This window comes from Phascolarctos cinereus, unplaced genomic scaffold, assembly GCF_003287225.1.
Source record: "Phascolarctos cinereus isolate Bilbo 61053 unplaced genomic scaffold, phaCin_HiC Scaffold_726;HRSCAF=1367, whole genome shotgun sequence".
Lineage (NCBI taxonomy): Eukaryota > Metazoa > Chordata > Mammalia > Diprotodontia > Phascolarctidae > Phascolarctos > Phascolarctos cinereus.
In genome coordinates, this window is record NW_027556098.1 from 374049896 (window position 1) to 374058768 (window position 8873).

At 44.8% G+C, this 8873-nt stretch overlaps 1 long non-coding RNA gene across 1 annotated transcript; it reads right to left on the reverse strand.

The window, feature by feature from the left end:
- Nucleotides 1-4283: 4283 nt before the first annotated feature.
- On the reverse strand, nucleotides 4284-8832 carry LOC110206098 (uncharacterized). Its single transcript, XR_013482508.1, has 2 exons — nucleotides 5389-8832; nucleotides 4284-4782 (listed from the first exon to the last, which is right to left on the reverse strand). It is a non-coding gene; the product is annotated as an uncharacterized LOC110206098 (long non-coding RNA).
- Nucleotides 8833-8873: the final 41 nt, after the last annotated feature.

Below are 8873 nucleotides of genomic sequence, written 5' to 3' on the forward strand. Positions count from 1 at the left end.
GGGAATGGTTGATATGGTGGTTGCCACCCAACAACTCCAGGAGAAATGTCAGGAACAGAACACACAACATTCGTCAATCTGACCAAGGCCTTTGATACTGTCAATCATGAGGGCTTGCGGAAAATTATGTCAAAATTTGGTTCCCTGGAAAAGTTCATTGTACTGTCTGCCAGTTTCATGATGGCATGCTTGCTCAGGTTCTGGACAATGCATGATGCTCTCGAGATTTCCCATTCACCAGTGGAGTAAAGCAGGGCTGTGTTCTTCTTCCCATCTTTTTAGCATGATGTTTTCTTTTCTTTTTTTTTTTTAATTTATTTTGATTTATCAACAATCACTTCCATATTCTTTTGAGTTGAAAATTTTTCTCCCCCTTCCTCCCCCCCCACCCTTCCCAAGATGGCACACAATCTGATATAGGCTTTACATTTACAGACCCATTAAACATTTTTTCACATTAGTGAAGTTGTAAATAAAAATTAAAGCCAATACTAGGAACCATCAGGAAGAGGAAACAAAACTCAACAGAAGGTAAAAATAAGTGATAGCGGTTCGACTTCCATAGTTCTTTCTTTGGATGTGGACAGCATTTTCCATCCCGAGGCCTCTGGAGATGTCTTAGATCCTCGTAATGCTGAGAAGGGTTCAGTTTAACAATCTTAGTCATTGCATAACGTGGCTGTTATTGTGTACGCAGTCCTCTTGGTTCTGCTCACTTCACTCAGCATCAGATCATATAAATCTTTCCAGGTTTTTCTGAAGTTAGCCTGTTCATCATTTCTTATAACACAATAGTATTCCATTACATTCATATACCACAGCTTGCTCAGCCATTCCCAATGGATGGGCATCCTCTCCATTTCCAATTCTTTAGCATGATGTTTTCAGCAATGTTGTTGGACACCTTCAACAAGAATGAAGATGGCATTAAGGTCAGCTACTGCACTGATAGTAAATTATTTAACTTGAAAAGGCTGCAAGCGGAGACTAAAGTGGAGGGAGAGTTTACATATGACTTTTTGTTTGCAAATGATTGTGCACTCAATGCAGCCTCCCGAGACTGAAATGCAACAAGGTATAGATCTATCCTCTCTTGCTTTTTCTAATTTTGGTCTGACAATCAACACCAAGAAAACAGAACCTCTCCATCAACCAGTACCACACCATCAATTTGTAGAACCATCGGTTACAGCAAATGGAGAAGTTTTGAAAAGTGTGGATAAGTTCACTTAGCTTGGCAGTACACTTTCCGGGGATGTACCCATAGATGATGAGGTTGCCAGAGCTAGCTCGGTGTTTGGGAGGCTCTGAAGAAAAGTGTGAGAGAGAAGAGGTATTAGATTGACTACCATACTGAAGGTCTACAGAGACGTTGTTCTGACTTCATTGTTGAATGTCTGGGAAACCTAGGCAGTCTACCAATGCCATGCCAGGAAACTGAACTGCTTCCATTTGAATTGTCTTTGGAAGATTCTGAAGATCACCTGGCAAAATAAAGTGCTGGACACAGGTCCTTTCTTGAGCTAACCTGTCACGCATCCAAACTCTTCTGCAGAGAGTGCAACTCCAATGAGCTGTTTGAATGTCAAACGTATGTTTGGCCTAAAAGACTTTTAGCCTAAAAGACTATTTTATGGAGAAATCGCACAAGGTAAGTGCTCACACAGAGGTCAGAAGAAGCGACACAAGGACACTCTCAAGGTCTCTCTCAGAACTTTGGAATTGATTGTGTGACATGGGAGACACTGGCAAAGGACCTCCCAGCATGGCATACCCTCATCAGAGAAGATGATGAGGGTTTTTTGCTCTATGAGCAAAGCAGACTGTAATACTCAAAGGAAATGTGAGATGCACAGATTTAGAGACATCTCCACTCCGAATGGTCGTGTGGACTATTTGTGCCCGACCTATGGTGGAACCTTCTGAGCTCATATTGGTCTGATCAGCCACAGTCAGACACAGTGCTGCTTGACCCCAACATAGTCATTTTGGTCCTCTTGGAGAACTGAAGGACAACAGTCAACCAACCATTGTGAAGAAAATGCCTTGTGACCTCAAAAGATCCTCAAAATGTAAGCCGTTACTGTGATTCCTACCAGGCAGTGATTCTAATCCTTTCTTGCTTCCTTTTTTTACCAGAACACAGCTATGGAAACCATATTTATGGTCTGTATCATTTCCCCCGATTCTTAGCCCATTTCTGCAATGTCAGCCTCTCTGACATTGTTTTAACCGGCATTATGCTTCTGTTCCACATTCTTCATGAGTTAAATGCCCTGGTTCCCATTTTTTCTGGAGGTGCTTTTGAATTGTGAGCACACTAGTGAATTTCTTGTGTAGCCTCAATTTTTCCACCTCTAAAATGGGGGTAACTGCCATCCAGCTTCACCTATTCTGGAGACCCTTGTGAAAACCAATGATGGATAAAAAAAAAAGAACAATATAGAAGTCAAAATAGTAAAAGAAGTGAAAAGGAAATAGTTGGGTTATTTCTGATGTAGTGGAAAGGTCACTAAAGTAAAAGTTAGGACACTGAACATTTAGTTCAGTCTTTGTAATGGAAGGAGGTGATTAGGGGAAACTCCTGTCACCGATGGTCTGGCCAATAGACTGTAAGAACCATGAAGGCAGGAACTATGTCTCAGCTAAACTTAGCACTTTGACCTGTGTTCTTCAGGAGACAGGTGCTTAGCAAATGTTTCATAAATGTTAAGTGATCATGAGACTTTGGACAAGTTACTTCCACTCTCTGGCTTCAGCTCCTTTTCTGTTTAAGAAAAAAAAAGATGGAGTAGAAATGGAGAGAGAGGAAGGTAGAAGAGATGGGAGGGAGGGAATAAGCATTTATATAGTGCCCCCTCTGTGCCAGGCACTGTTCTAAGTGTTTTACAAGTATTATCTCATTTGATTTAGATAATAATTCTCATTTTTATAAAGCTTTAGGGTGGATACAATATTTTCCTTATAACAAACTTAGGATAAGTGCAATGATTTTTTTTTTAATACCTACAGAGACTGAGGCTCAGAGGGGTTAAGTCCCTGACTTGCTCAGGATCACACAGCCAGTGTTCTAGCTGGGATAGGAATCCAAGTCTTCGGGAGGCAAGAGCAGTGCTGAAGCTTCCCCCCAGGAAGCTCATCATTGGGAAAATCTCAGCATCCTTTAAGAATGAATCAGTCTTGGTACTCACACCTCCCAGATACTTTCAGCCCTTCTGACTGGAGGGCAGGGCTGAGAACTCCAAAATCTCCATTTCAGGGGTTGGGGCTCAGGATACACTCGTCTTATTTGTCAATTGGCTGCACTACTTGGGGCCTCCTTTGACCTCTAAGTCGGGTGCCTTAACCACCCCTCCCCCCTCTAGTTTTCTTTTCTATGTCCTTTCACCCTATCAGATTGTAAATTCCTTACAGGCAGAGAGACTATCTTTCTTTTTTTCCACATTTCTATCTCCAGCACTTACCAACATGCCTGGCATTTAGTAAGATCTTCATGTGTATTGACTATTGACTATCAGACAATGAGTTTTCTGAAATTCTCTGATTCTGTGAGATTTAAATTTTTTTTAAAGACTATATCCTGCCTCCTTGCACCCCTTGGGCTGAACTGCGTATCAACCAAAGGAAAACTCCTCAGCAGGAAACTCATCTCATCCTACAAGATTCCATCAACTTTGGTGCTCACTCTTCGTCCTCAGTACCCCCTGCTCCTCTCACTGGAGGGCTGGAGGTTGGAGTAAGGGCTCTTCCCAAAGCCTCCATTTAAAGAAGGCACCCAGAGCAGCCATCTCTTCATTTCCCACCAGCCTGTAATCCTTGGACTAAATCTACCATGCCTCTATGCTGGGTACTTTCTTCCCCAGCCCCTTCCCGCTTTTCAGCTTCCTTTTGTGTGTCTCCCCCCACCCCGCCAGTAGATTGTGAGCTCCTTGAGGGCAAGGACTGTCTGTCTTTTTCATTTGAAACATTAGGGCTTAGCATTGTGCTTAGCACATTGTAGGCTGTTAATAAATGTTTATTGCCTGACTGACTATAGAGCTGGATCTGGGTATGATTATGAAGATTTAAAAAATTTCCACACAGTCTAGTGTGGACTGTGCCGTTAATTTGGTGGATGTCCTTGGCTGTACTTTTTTTTTTTACATCTCTGGGTCAGTTTCCTCAGCTGTAAAATGTGAGAGTTAGACCACATAAAACTCTAAGAAGTCCATCGCCTTCTTGTACTAGGATTCTAGATTTTCCTTTATGTTGTTCCCAAAGCATGACTGTGAGAAGAATAAGGATGAGGTCCTACTAGCTTTTATTATTTACACATTTGTAAACTGCCACCATAAAAGTATCTGAACTTCCATTTTTGAGAGCAGCTGAGATCATACTAAAACCCATGACAAAAGGAGCTTGGGGGTCTGAGGAGGCTGGTCATTGTCTTGGTCAGTCAATGAGTATCACTCATTGGTGATAGTGACCATTAATAATGGTTTCCAGCATTTCTGCAGCACTTTGCCAGTCCAGGGATTTTCTCATGTGTCCTCTCTTGTCCTCATCCTGCCATGGAGGAGCAGGTGAGCTATTCCTCAGGTGGGAAAATGAAGCTTTACTTTAAGGTGATGCCACAATGTTTCCTCTTCTCTCATGTTCATCATCCATACACCTCTCGTCTCTGAGTTTCAGCCTCTTAGCAATGGGCCTGAATTCCTCCAGGCTGATGTAAAGGTCCCTGTCAGTGTCCAGAGAGGAGAACAGGGATTGGCCTTCTGTCCCCAGAGCCCTCAGCATTGCCTCCTGTGTCAGAGCAAGGGGATACACAACAACAACGACAACAATAAATGCCACTTTCAAAAGCATTTAACATGCATAACAATAGCTAACATTTCCGTAGTGTTTTAAGGTTTGCCAAGCACTTTGCAGATATCTCATTTTATCCCAGCAGCAACCTTGGGAGGTAGTTGCTATTATTATCTCCATTTTACAGATGAGGAAATCGAGACAGTCAGTGGTGACTGACCTATCCAGGATCACACCTGATCTCATTTGACCATCATAGCCACTGGTTGTCAGGTGCTATTATTATCCCCATTTTATAGATGATGAAACTGGGGCTCGGAAAAGTTGCCTGACTTACCGGAGAATATAGGGCCTCATTAAATGTTCGAGGCAGGACTTAAGTCGCTCTGGGCTTCCTGCTTCTTAGACAGCTGGGCCCAAGGGGCTAGAACAAGCAGGTGGGGGTGGGGTGGTTGCCTTTCCTTCCCCGACTCAGGAGCTGGAAAACCTGGGCCCACCGAATGCCTAGGACTGATCCCTAGTTTTACTTGGGGACCCGCGAGGACACCGCCCACAGTCCAGATGGCCCCAGTGAGGGCTCCCACTCCCGGGGCCGGGTCTGACCTGCTTCGCCGTAGTCTGAGCCTTTCGGTAGCCCGCGTAGCCCCAAGCGGTGGCAGCGACCCAGAGGAGGGCCAGGAGCAGCGCCAGTCTCCAAAATGAGCTGGAAGGGCGAACTGCTGGCTCTCGGGCGCAGCGGCCAGGGCGCCGGTGTCGAGCCATGGCAGGAACTTCTGTTGGGCCAGCGGGAAGCCCCGACGACACCAACGGACCCGGGGCTGGGGTAGGAGTGCCTACAGAACCGAGGTGAGGCAGGGATGGAATGGAACGGAAACCAATGGGGAGGGATGGAATGTATGGGAGACCAGTGAGGGGGGGGAGGGAGGGAAGGGAGACTGAGGAGATGTGGGGCACAGGAATGGAACAGAGACCATTGAGACAATGGGAATGGAACAGAACGGAGACCAATGAGGGGGTGGGGCGTGGCATGGAATTTAGACCAACGTAGGGATATTGGAAGGGAGGCCCACAGGGAATGAAAAGTGATCAAGGGGATGGGGTTGTGGCCGGGAATAGAACAGAAAAGGCAGGGTTGGTGGGTAAGGGAGACCACAGAAGTGTGGGGACAGAAATGAAGGGGAGGGGCAGCTAGGTGGCGCAATGGATAGAGCAGCGGCCCTGGATTCAAGAGGACCTGAGTTCAAATTTGACCTCAGACACATAATACTTACTAGCTGTGTGACCCCGGGCAAGTCACTTAACCCCACTGCTTAGCCAAAACAAAACAAAAGAACAACAACAACAAAAAATGAAGGGAAGAAGAGGGTTGGGGAAGAGGGAGTTTGTAGATCTGGGGTGAACGGGCCAGAGGAAGGTGGGAGGTCAAGGAGGTGGTAGGAAGCTGGGGATAGGGGGTGTGGTGGGGTGATCAGACAGACTTCAGGGACACTCCTTCCCTGAGGAATATTCTTGGAGCTACTTGGCTTGCCAGACACTCACCGTTATTTATTGTGGTGCACCCCCCCCCACCTAGATACCCAGGCAGTGCTGAATAGCCCCCCTTTAATTCTAGTTCTAAGCATTAGCAGACTCTCTCTCAAAACAATGGGTGCTGCTGGAAGGTCTGAGGCACAGGCAAAAAAGAAAGAAAAAGTGAAGGGAAGGAAGTGAAAAAGAGAGGGCAAGAGATTTAATGGAAGGAGTGGTGGATTTGCAGTCAGATGATGAAAACTGGAATCTGATTCCTATTGCTACCTAATATCTCAATGACTTTTCAGCCTCCCCCCCCTTCCTTAACTTCCAACCGCACTGACAGGTTGGGTCTCCAGATGACTGCTACCTCCTTGGTTCAGGGGGTGCCCCTTGTGGGTAGGCTTGCCTCATAACACTGTAGCCTATAAGCCTCTACCAGAATTTCCCTGAACAATCAGCAAGTAGACTAATTAGGCCTTAGAAAAGATATTTACTTAAATAGCCTAGGAAGAAGAGTAGTTACAAGACACTTAACTCCCAGCCTGGGGTTCACTCTCCCACTGTTACAAACTGCTTGGGGGGATAACGTAGGATGAATTCAGTGCAATGATATAAACATGTGTAGGGAATACTCCATGCCCAAGGAGACTCAGGAACAGCTGAGTCTTGATAGGCGTTCTTTCTTTGGGAAATCCTCAGAAAGTTGACTGCAGGGTGAAGTTTTTCCCACTCACTCTGCTGCTAGGTTGGACTGCCTCCTCATAGAGCATGCAATCTGTGTTGGACAGGTCCGCCCACAGCTGGCCTGGGTTGGGCCGGGCAGGTCACTAGGCTGCTGATAGCTTGGTTCTTTACTGAACTGAGCTACTATTGGGCTGGTTTGAGGCAGATTACTTGTCCATCAGACTGCTGTCAGGCTAGATTGGGCAGTTTGCTTTTCTACTGGGTAGCTACTGCTACACAATTACCTGGCTGCTCACCTCTCTTCCAGGGACTATGTCTCTTTTGGATGGGTTAACCCAATGGAATCAGTCTTCAGTGGGCAGTTTCCATCTTCACAACCTCTAGTCTTGGGCTTAGCTGGTTGTTGCGGTACTCCTTTCAGCCAGAGAATGACCGTTAGCCTCAGATTGGTAGAAGTCTCTCTTCTTTGACTCCCTCAGCTCTGAGGTTTGTCCCTTCCCGGCAGGAAGTATTGGAGGTCTAACTTCTGTTGGGCAAGTAATCTAGCTTCAGAGTACATTCCCCCAGTGAGGTACTCTATGCTTACTTATGGTGATCAGACAGTTACACTTCCCAGATTCCTGTTGGTGTCTTATTCAAGGATTTTTGGGGATAAGGATATTGAAGAAGTCTTCGTTCTGGGCAGTGAATTCTCTTGCTGGTCTTTTCACCTTCACAGACGTAGAATGCTTCCGTTATGAGAACCCCTTAACCAAATTGGACATTAGTTTTCTCATCTGTATGTTGGGGATTGGTCAGTGGAATTCTCGATTAGCTTGATGGGCTCACAAGTGGTGAGTCTTTGCTTGCTATTTTGATTATACCATTTTAACTGGGGATGAACTGATTGACTTGGACTATTGTAGGTTGGAGTTGCTCCTTTGTGCTGGACTGGAAGAAGGTTATTTGAACAGCTGTTTTCTGCTTAATTCCTCCTCCTTTTTTTCTCCCTAAAGACAGCACAGAGGACAGCAAAACTAGGATGGACTAAGGCCACTGGTCCACTGAAAGGAGCAGCAAATATCTAAAGGAATGATATGGGAAATGAAAAAAAAATCTGGGTTTTGCCCTCTTCTTTTATCATGAATTGGTTAGCCCATGTGGGTCTGAAGGAAAGGGGGTTGCCTCTTCATCAACCTCCAAGTTTATCTCTCTGCCATGGAAATCTAATCACTCAGGGTAGTTCTATAGAACTTTGGGGTAAGATGAGTCTCAAAAGTAATTTGGAGAGCAATTTGGAACTATGCCCAACAGGCTGTAAAACTGTGCATACCCTTTGACCCAGCAATTACCACTTCTAGAGCTATATCCCAAAGAGATCATAAAAATGGGGAAAGACCCACATCTACAAAACTATTTATAGCAGCTCTTTTTGTGGGCCGAGAATTGGAAATCGAGGGGATGTCCATCAATTGGGGAATGGCTGAAGAAGTTGTGGTATATGAATGTAATGGAATACTATTGTGCTATAAGAAATGATGAGCAGGCAGAATTCAGAAAAACCTGGAAAGACTTAAATGAACTGATGCTGAGTGAAGTGAACAGAACCAGGAGCACATTGTACATAGTAACAGGCACATTGTGCGATGACTAACTTTGATAGATTTAGCTCTTCTCAGCAATACAAGGATTTAAGACATCTCCAAAAGACTCATGATAGAAAATGCTACCCACATCTAGAGAAAGAACCATGGAGTCTGAATGCAGATCAAAGTATGCTATTTGTGCTGTTTTTTTCTTTCTCTCATGATTCCTCCCATTCATTCTAATTCTTTACAACATGACTAATGTGAAAATATGTTTAATAAGAATGTATATGTAGAGCCTATATCAGATTGCATATCATCTTGGGG